Below are 11,100 nucleotides of genomic sequence, written 5' to 3' on the forward strand. Positions count from 1 at the left end.
TCTGTCCAGCACGGGGTCCAGCACTGTGTTGAAGTCCCCCCCCATGATCAGGCCCCCTGCCTCCAGGTCCGGAATGAGTCCCAGTAGGCGCCTCATGAAGCCAGCGTCGTCCCAATTCGGGGCATACACACTAACCATCACCACTTTCTCCCCCTGTAGCCTACCCTTCACCATGACATATCTACCCTCTTTATCCGCCACCACCTCCGCCGCCACGAACGACACCCTCTTCCCTACCAGGATCGCCACCCCCCGGTTCTTTGCGTCCAGTCCTGAGTGGAATACCTGTCCCACCCACCCCCTTCTCAGGCGGACCTGGTCCGCCACCTTCAAATGGGTCTCTTGTAGCATTGCTACATCCGCCTTCAGTCCCTTCAAATGCGAGATTACTCTCGTTCTCTTGACCGGCCCATTCAGCCCCCTCACATTCCAAGTGATCAGCCGGGTCGAAGGGCAGCCCGCCCCTCTCCCCTGCCGACTAGCCATATCCTGTCACCTGCTCGCCCCGAGTCAGCCCTCCCCTTCTGACCCGCTCCCCATGGCGATGGCGCCCTCCCCCCACCCCTCCGGTCCTCAACTTCTCCTCCCTGGCCTTTTCAGCAGCAACCCGGTAGCCCCCCCCTTCCCCCCTCCCCCTCCCCCCCCCCACCCCCCTCCCCCCCCAGGCTAGGACCCTTCCTAGCCGCGATGCACCCTCCATAGTACTTCCGTAAGTCAACTGGTTTACGCTGACCCGGCTGCCCCTGCCACAATCCGACTCCTCCCGGCATGGGGGACATCCCCCCCCTTACCACCCCTCCTTGACCCCGCTCCAGCGCGGGAAAGGGAGCCATTGCTGACCACGCCCCTTCCTCCCACCCTCCTCCCTCCTCTGCCCCGTGCGCGGGAAACCAGAGGAAAGCCCGCGCTTTCGCCCTGCCACTCCCCACCCCTCCATCTTCAGTTCCACCCCCGTCCCCGATCCCACACCGATAAAAAGAAACCCCACAAGAAACACATACCCCCGGCACTCCCCCCCCCACCCCGCCCCCCCAACATAACATTATAAATAACAGAAAAAAGAAAAAATACCTGGTAGAGAGAAAATAAAAGGGGTCCAAAAATACAGCCAAGTGAAAATCCAACCAAACGAAAGCCACGTGTCCAGCTTAAAGTACCAGAGCGGCAACGACCGCCAAGTATCCCCTGGTTCTAGTTCGAGTCCAGCTTTTCTTCCTGGACAAAGACCCACGCCTCCTCCGGGGACTCGAAATAGTGGTGCTGGTCCTTATAGGTCACCCACAAGCGCGCTGGCTGCAGCATCCCGAATCTGATTCTCTTGGCATGCAGCACCGCCTTCGTCCGGTTGAACCGGGCCCGCCGCTTTGCCACCTCCGCACTCCAGTCCTGGTAGATCCTCACCGTCGAGTTCTCCCATTTGCTGCTCCTCTCTCTCTTGGCCCACCTCAGCACCCTCTCCCGGTCACTGAATCGCTGGAACCGAACCAGCACCGCCCTCGGGGGTTCGTTTGCTCTTGGCTTCCTGGCCATTACTCTGTAGGCCTCCTCCAGTTCCAGGGGCGAAGGGACGGCCCCTGCCCCCATCAGTGAGCCCAGCATTTCTGCCACATACCTCGGGAGGTCCGACCCCTCCAGCCCTTCTGCCAGGCCCAGGATCCTCAGGTTTTTCCGCCTCATGCGGGTATCCATCTCCTCCAATCGGTTTTGCCATTTCAGGTGGAGTGCCTCGTGCACCTCCACCTTTCCCACGAGGACCGTGGCCTCCTCCTCCCTCACAGCCATCTCCTGCTGCAGCTCCCGAATTGACGCCTCTTGGGTCGCCTGTGCTCCCATCAGCCTGGTGGTCGTCGCGTTCATCGACTCCAGCAGCTCCACTTTCAGCTCTGTGAAGAAGCGCAGGAGAACGGCCTGCTCCTCCTCCGCCCATTTCCTCCAGTCCTCGGGTGCGCCGCCGGCCGCCATTTTGGATTTCTTCCCCCGCTTTTTTCGGGGAGCTGCTGCCGCTTTTTTTTCTGCCCCACTTCGGGTGACAACCATAAATTTTGCAGGGTTCTCTTCTGGGAACCTTCCCCCACCGGGAATCGTCGTTCCAGCGCTGTTAGGGGCCCTCCAATCGGCCCGAAAACACCTTCCTCGCAGGAGCAGCCAAACGTGCGACTTAGCTGGTCATAGCCGCAACCGGAAGCCCAGGCGATTAATATTAACGTGTTGCCGCGATTTCCATTTATTTTTCAATGCCTGCCAATTTTCCCTGCCATAGGCTTTTTTCAGTGAGAATGAGGGAAGGATTACGTCGTTCATATGGGGAGGGAAGGTGGCCAAAGTTAGAAAGGTGCTGCTACAGAGGGGAAGGCAGGCAGTGGGTTTGTGTCTTCCGAACCTAATGTATTACTACTGGGCGGCGAATGTGGAGAAGGTGCGGAGCTGGGTCAGAGGGGTTGATTCCCAGTGGGTCAGAATGGAGGAGAGTTTGTGCAAGGGGTCGGGACTGAAAGCACTAGCAACAGCGCCGCTCCCAATAGCTCCGGGGAAATACTCAGGGAGTCCGGTAATAATAGCTTCATTGAGAATTTGGAGGCAGTTTCACCAACACTTCGGGTTGGGGGCAGGGTCAAGGGAAATGCCGATTCGGGGGAACCACAGATTTGAGCCAGGGAAGTGGGAAGGAAATTTTCGGAAATGTGAGGAGAAGGGGATTAAGACACTGAAAGATTTGTTTCTTAGGAGTCGTTTGCAAGATTGAAGGAGCTGAAAGCAAAGCATGGGCTGGAGCGGGGGGAAATGTTCAGATACATGCAGGTTCGAGATTTTGCCAGAAAGGAGATACAGAACTTCGACAACGGTTAGAAAGTATATATTACAGTTGGTGGAGGGGAGGGGCCCTTTGAAGTCAATGCTTAAGCGCTCAATGGGCCGGGAGGCCTTTACCAGGCGTGCCTTGTCTGGCCGATAGAAGTGCAGTTTGCACTCCACGCAGACCGGGCAGTCCCTGGTCATGGCCTTGACCTCCTCGGTGGAGAGGGGCAGATTGCCGGCCTTAATAAAGTGGGTAAGCCGGGTGACCCCCGGGTGACAGAGGTCATTGTTGATAGCCCGAAGTCGGTCATCTTGCGCGCTGGCGCATGTGCCACAGGGCAGGGCATCTGGGGGCTCATTGAGCTTCCCAGGACGATACTTGAAATCGTAATTATAGGTGGAGAGTTTGATCCTCCACCTCAGGATTTTGTCATTTTTTTATTTTGCCCCGTTGTGCGTTGTCAAACGTTAAGGCGACCGACCGCTGGTCGGTGACGAGGGTGAACCTCCTACTGGCTAGGTAGTGCCTCCAGTGCTGCACGGCTTCCACTATGGCTTGTGCTTCCTTCTCGACTGAGGGGTGTCGAATTTCGGAAGCGTGGACGGTTCTAGAGAAGAATGTGACTGGCCTGCCCGTCTGGTTGAGTGTGGCGGCCAATGCAACATCTGACGCATCGCTCTCTACCTGAAAGGGGACGGATTCGTCCACCGCGTGCATAGCGGCCTTGGTGATGTCGGCCTTGATTCGGCTGAAGGCCGAACGGGCCTCAGCCGTCAGGGGAAAAGTGGTGGTTTGAGTAAGTGTGCGGGCTTTGTTCGCATAGTTGCGGACCCACTAGGCGTTGTAGGAGAACAGCCCCCGGCATTGTTTGAGGGCCTTGAGGCTGTGGGGAAGGGGGAGTTCCGTGAAGGGGTGCATAAGGTCGGGGTCGGCCCTAGGACTCCATTCTCCACGACGTAGCCGAGGATGTTACATGTGAGGTTGAGGGATTGGGCAGCCTGGAGGAACCTCTGAAGGTTGGCGTCATGGTCCTGCTGATCATGGCCGCAGATGGTCACATTATCCAAGTACGGGTCTGTAGCCCGCAAACCGTACTGGTCCACTATTTGGTCCATCGTTCTCTGAAAGATCGAGACCCCGTTAGTGACACTGAAGTGGACCCTGAGGAAGTGGAAGAGTCGGCCGCCTGCTTCAAAGGCAGTGTAGTGGCGCTCTTCCAGGCGGATTGGGAGCTGGTGGCTGGCCGACTTCAGATCGACCGTTGAGAACACACGGTACTGTGCGATCTGGTTGACCACCACCGCTATGCGGGGGAGGGGGTACGCATCCAGTTGCGTGAACCAGTTAATGGTCTGCCTGTAGTCTACAACCATCCGATTCTTTTCGCCGGTCCGGACGACCACCACTTGCGCTCTCCAGGGGCTGTTACTGGCCTCGATGATCTCTTCACTCAACAGTCGCTGGACTTCCGACTTGATAAAAGCCATATCTTGGGAACTGTACCGCCTGCTCCTGGTGGCGATGGGCTTACAGACGGGAGTGCGGTTCTCAAAGAGCGAAGGGGGGGAGACCGTGAAGGTCGCGAGGATGCATACCGTGAGGGGGCAGGGGTGAGGGTCCGCCGAACTGTAGGGTCGGGCTTCGGTGACTGCATTGGAAGTCTAATCCAAGCAGTAGGGGGGCGCAGAGTTGAGGGAGGACGTACAGCTTAAAACGAGCGTACTCGGTGCCCTGCATCGCGAGGTTAGCGACACAGTACTCCCGGATCTGGACCGAATGGGATCCGGAGGCAAGGGAGATGGTTTGGGATGCGGGGTATATAGGAAGGGAGCAGTGCCTTACCGTGTCTGGGTGAACAAAGCTCTCCGTGCTCCCGGAGTCACAAATACAGGGGGTCTTGTGCCCATTGACCTGGACGACCATCATTGAGTTTTTCAGATACTTCCACTGCGACTGGTTGAGGGTGACTGCGCCCAGCTGCGGGTAGCCAGCGTGGTCGGCGGTATCGGGGTCACAAAATGGCGGTCCGCACGAATCACACGTGTCAGGCCAGGTCGAAGGTGGCGACCAAGATGGCCGCCCCCATCGGTCGCACGTGTCAGTCGGTGACGGAGCCGGCGGGCAATATGGCAGCTCCCATGAGTCGCATGAGGCTTATGACGCATCTGAAGGGGGCGTTCCGAGCAGGCACGCAGCCACATTGCGGGGTCTGCAGGCCTGTGAATCAATGGGTCGGGCCTGGTGAGGTTTCAATTTCTGTGCTTTAGGTCGGCCCAGACAGACTCTGGTGAAGTGTCCTTTTTCCCCACAGTCGCTGCAAGTCGCTGTGCGGGCTGGACAACACTGCCGGTGGGGTTGACCCTGGCCGCAGAAGTAGCACCCTGGTTCCCTGGGCTGGGCTGGCAGCTGCGCGGCACAGGCTCGCGACATAGTCGGGTCCGACGGGGACCACGACAATGGTGCCCACGAGGGGTTCACCAGGTCTGTGGGGAAAGACTGAAGCTCTGGTAGGCCACCTCTAACGAGATAGCTAGCTTTACCATGTCCCACAGGTCAGAGGTCCCGTTTTCCAGCAAGCGCTGCCTGATGTAGATCGATCGGACCCCAGCCACGTGGGTGTCCCGGATCTGTAGGTTAATGTGTTTCTCCGCCGTCACATCTCGATAGCTCAGTTCCTCACGAGTAGGGTCAGGTTTTCCAGGTACTCATCTAGCGATTCCCTGACACGTTGACGGCGCGTAGTCAGGAGGCGTACATCTCTTTTATAGGATTCACGGAATGCGCCTTGAGGGTTGCGACCACCGCCTCGTACGTGGCCGCTTTCTCGATCATCACAGAGATTCGATGGCTCACCCAAGCGTGGAGGAGTCGCAGCTTGAGGGTTTCAGTGGGAGGCGTTGTGGAGGAGTCGAGGTAGGTCTCGAAGCAGCGAAGCCAATATTCAAATGTCTCCTTGGCTTCTGACGAGCGCGTTGAGTTTGAGTTTATCTGGCTTTAGAGCAGCTTCCACGGTGCTGTCGATGGGACAATAAATTGTTATACCATCAATTCACTGTGAGACTGTGAGAATGAGTCAATATAAGGCTTTATTATCCAAGAACTCGCCTGCCAGTGTCTGCTGTACAAATGAGTGCCACCCACAGGTGGCCGGACTATATATGGCCCCAGTGAGGGCGGAGCCAGAGGCGGAGCCCACCGGGGTTCCAGTACAGTACCTGGAAGTAGCCCACATCATCACTTCCAGGTCATAGGTCACATTATTATACAGACAGCTCATGCATTAGGTGAAATACATTCACCACAGGAAGCACAGATAATCCAGCAAATTATAGGCCGGTGAGCTTGACATTAGTGGTGGGAAAGCTTTTGGAAAAGATACTGGGGACAGGATATATGCACATTTGGAGAAAAATGGACTAGTTAGTGACAGGCAGCATGGTTTTGTATGGGAAAGGTCATGTCTCACCAACTTGGTTGAATTTTTTGAAGAGGTGACAAAGAAAATTGAAGTGGGCGGCACCGTGGCGCAATGGTTAGCACTGCTGCCTCACGGCACTGAGGACCTGGGTTCGGGCCCGGACCCCAGTCCCTGTCTGTGTGGAGTTTGCACATTCTCCCTGTGTCTGCATGGGTCTCACCTGCACAATCCAAAGATGTGCAGGGTAGGTGGATTGGCGATGCTAAATTGCCCCTTAATTGCAAAAAAATAATTGGGTAATCTAAATTTTTTTAAAAGACAAAGAAAATTAATGAGGGAAGGGCATGTAGTTATATGGACTTTAGCAAGGTATTTGACAAGGTCCCACATGGCAGACTGGTACAAAAACTAAAATCACATGGGATTCGGGGTGGACTGGCTAGATGGATAAAGAACTGGCTTGATTAGAGAAGACAAAGAGTAGCGGTGGAAGGGTGTTTTTCAGAATGAAGATCTGTAGCTCGTGATGTTCTGCAGGGATCAGTGCTGGGACCTCTGTTCTGTGTAGTATATATAAATGATCTGGAGGAAAATGTGGATAGTCTGATTAGTAAGTTTGCGGATGACACAAAGATTGGCGGAATTGCTGATAGTGCCGAGGATTGTCAGAGGATACAACAGGATACAGGTAGATTGCAGACTTTTGCACAGAAATGACAGATGGGGTTTAGTCCAGACAAATGCAAGGTGATTATACAGCTGCAATCCTCTACAGTTGGATCCTCTGACAATCTTTGGCACTATCAGCAATTCCACCAGCATTTCCGCCTATCAGCATTTCTGCCAATCTTCGTGTCATCCGCAAATCATGTTGCAGCTGCATAAAACCTTGGTTAGGCTGCATTTAGAGTATTGCGTGCAGTTCTGGTCATCACATTATCAGAAGGACGTGGAAGCTTTGGAGAGAAAGCAAAGAAGATTCACCGAGTGGTTGTGGAATCGCTTAGTTCTGTCTATTGCTTGCTGCCTACGCTGTTTGGTTCTCAAGTAGTCCTGTGTTGTAGCTTCACCAGTTTGACACCCATGGTAGCAATACGATGGTGGGTATCCTCTATATGAAGACGGGGGTTCATCTCTACAGGGCTTGTGTGGTGGTCATGCCTACTGATAATGTCATGGACAGATGCATTTGTGGCAGACAAATTGGTGAGAATGAGGTCATGCTTTTCTCTCTTGTTGGCTCCCTCGCCTCCTGCTGCATATCCAGTCCAGTAGCTATGCCCCTTAGGACCCAGCCAGCTCAGAATGTACTGGTGCCACCAAGCCACTCTTGTTGATAGATATTGAAGTCCACCACTCAAGAGTACATTTTGCACCCGTGCCACCCTCAGTGCTTCCTCCAAGTGGGTGTTCCATATGGAGGAGTACTGATTAATCAGCTGAGGGTGAGAATTGGAGGGTAATAAGTGGTAATCAGCAGGTGCTGTCCTTGCCCATGTTTGCACTGATGCCATGAAACTTCATGGGGTCTGGAACCGATGTTGAGAACTTCCAGGGCAAGTTCTTCCTGACCGTATACCACCATGCCACCATCTCTGCCATGCAGCAGAACATACTCAACAATGTTGATGGTGGTGTCTGGGATATTATCTGTAAGGTATGATTCTGTGAATACGACTATGTTAGGCTGCTGTTTGTCTAGTCTGTGAGACAGCTCTCCCAATGGGTGCATCACTTAAATTCAATCTCTCCAAATTTGTTATCTGCCTTGTGACATGATTCCCATTATGTCTTCTAGTTCCTGAATTCAAAATAGTCATTTAGACTAAAATACTGATGCTCCATCACCTGTATGTCTTATAGTTCTCCAGGTTGTTAGTGAGCTGATAGACTGATACATCATTATTCAGTGCATGACTGCAGTGTGACACTAAATCATAGAATTTACAGTGCAAAAGGAGGCCATTCGGCCCATCGAGTCTGCACCGGCTCTTTGGAAAGAGCAGCTTACCTAAGCCTATATCTCCACCCTATCCCCACACCTCCACCCTATCCTCGTAACCCACCTAACCTTTTTGGACACTAAGGGCAATTTATCCTGTCCAATCCACCTAACCTGCACATCTTTGGGCTGTGGGAGGAAACCGGAGTACCCGGAGGAAACCCACGCAGACACGGGGAGAACATGCAAATTCCGCACAGACAGTGACCCAAGCCGGGAATCGAACCTGAGACCCTGGAGCTGTGAATCAACTGTGCTAGCCACTGTGCTATCATGCTGCCCTGCCTTGTGACATGATTCCCATTATGTCTTCTAGTCCTGGAATTCAAAATAGTCATTGAGACTCAAATACTGAAGCTTCATCACCTGTATTTCTTATAGTTCTCCAGTTTGTTAGTGAGCTGATAGACTGATACATCGTTATTCAGTTCACGATTGCAGTGTGTCACTAAATGTGGCACCTTGGCAGATACATTCATGTAACAATTAGTTCCAAGCTCTTTATGAATAATGTAACAATATAACATCCCCCTTATTTAAAATATTAGTGCCATGATATCAATATAACTGTCCCAATCATTAACATTTTTTTTCTTAACGAAGGAAGATTAACAATCAACTTTAAATTTAAACTGAACACCTTAAGAACCTTTTTTTGGCTGTTTTCTCTTCTTCAAATGTTATTTACCGTATTTCTTAGGTGGTAGGATGTTGTGCCTTCATCTTGTAGATTTGGCATTCATAGCTCTCAGAGATGAGTTGGCATGCTGCACAGGTATCATGCACGTTATTCCTTGTTTTGTAGGAGTCATGCTTGATGTTGCTAATACTTTGTCACTTGCTGGTAGCGTTGTTGATGTTGTGCCATTTGTTGGTAATGCAGCTTATGTTTTCTCACTGGTTAGTGATGTTGCTGATGTTAGTAATCTTTCTTGATTTTCCATCTCAGGTGTACTGTCCCTTCTCATCTGCTTTCTGATTTCAGTCTCAATGATGACCTTAGGAGTCTCAGCTTCACCAACAGCTTTTGCTGGGTTCCAGGCTTTCATGATTAGATCCTGCGTATACACAGTGTTTCCTTTCACCAGCTCAGGCAGGGATTTAGCATGCCCATTGAAGTGCTGACCTTCTTTTACCTCTGCTTCAGGGATTTGTTGTCTTATTTCATCCTGGTCACTTGGAGGGAGTGTTTTGCTTGGCAGATTTGTCCTTTACTTCCTTCAACAACACTGTAAGCCATTTCACGTCACTCTTAAGAGATGTTGATCAGAGTGACAATAAGGCAAGGCTTGGGTGTTCCTTTGTTTCTCAACATTTCATGAGGGTTTTCTCATTACTGTCTTTCTATAAATCTATGTCCGCTTGCATAATGTGGAGATGTGGTGATGATGTTCAAAACATAGTCTTTAGTGAATTTCTTAATTCTCTGGAGGTGACTTGAGTTTCATTGTCACATATTATTCTTTGTAGAATCCCTAGCTCAGCGAGAACTCGTGCTGCTGCGATGATCATTGTAGCTCTCAAATCTTTCACCTTTTTGAGAAAAGGGAACTTTGAATCCTGGCCTGCAATTATGAGATAACATTCTTGACTGTGTATGAATAAATCAGTTTCCACAGTAAGCCATGTTCTGAGTGGTAGCCATCATACCCTCTTTCTGCCATGTATTTCTGACATGCATTGCATGAAGACATCATTCTTTCAATGTGCACAATTCTCCCAAAAGGTTTCTAAAGACGAGATCAGCCCAAAAGGGAACAAAGTCCCCTAGCGAACGCGTTTAGCTGTGTGTTTCCCAGCACTCACAGTGCCGAGAAACACATGGATGAGATTCTCCTTTCCGGGGACTAATTCCCCATGCTGGTGACCCGCTTTGAATAAGGGGCCTGAACGGGAAAGACGCAGCCGAGGCTGCACATAGCCCCATTTGTTTTTTACAATGGGGAGCTCTGCTCACCGGAACTCCCAATTGTAGCGAGAGAAAATTATGTTGCAATCTCCGAGGCCCGAAAACAATCCCTGACCTCCCCACCAGGTCAAACACAATATGGAAGCATCCCTGCCATCCCCCCCCCCCCCCCCACTCCCCCCCCCCCCCCCCCCCCCCCACACACACACACACAACTGTGGGCAACCCCGGCCTGATCGCGTGCACGCAGAGAATGCCAGCTTGGCACCTTGGCAATGTCAACCTGGCACACTGGCAATGCCCATGCCAGCTGGCAGTGCCACCTGGGCTCCATGGATCATACCCAAAGTGGGATTTCTGGCAGGAAATACGGTGTGATTCACAACGGGTAGGTCGGCGGGATCCAGATCACAATCCACCCACACTTAGAAATGTTTTTGGAGAGGAGGGGTGAGTTTCAAAAGGACAGTGCCACTGGGCACCTTGGCAGTGCCAGGCTGGCACCGCCAAGAAAACCCATGGGAGGATTGCCCTGCTGGTGGGAACAGAGGCTCCCACCAGCCGGTGGGAACAGAGGCTCCCACCAGCCGGAGAATTCCAGCCATTATCTCTGACAGACCAACTGCTATATCTTATCAGGCCTTCTTTGAATCACTTGCTGAAAGAGTATCTGTAACTCTTTGTCTTTTCTGGTCTCATCTCAAATCTGACTCAGTTTTGCTGGTGTTAGGTTCACTGGGTGATGGATCTTTATCACAGAAACACAGAATTGTTACAGTGCAGAAGGAGGCCATTTGGCCCATTGTGTCAACACTGGCTCTCTAAACGAGCGTTATGGCTTTGAGTGCCATTTCCCTGCCTTTTCCTCATACCCCAACATATTGTTTCTATTCAAGTATCATCTAATGCCCTCTTGAATGCTCAATTAAACCTGCCTCCACCACACTTCCAGGCGGTGCATTCAAGACCCAGAA

Source organism: Scyliorhinus canicula, chromosome 8, assembly GCF_902713615.1.
Source record: "Scyliorhinus canicula chromosome 8, sScyCan1.1, whole genome shotgun sequence".
Taxonomy (NCBI): domain Eukaryota; kingdom Metazoa; phylum Chordata; class Chondrichthyes; order Carcharhiniformes; family Scyliorhinidae; genus Scyliorhinus; species Scyliorhinus canicula.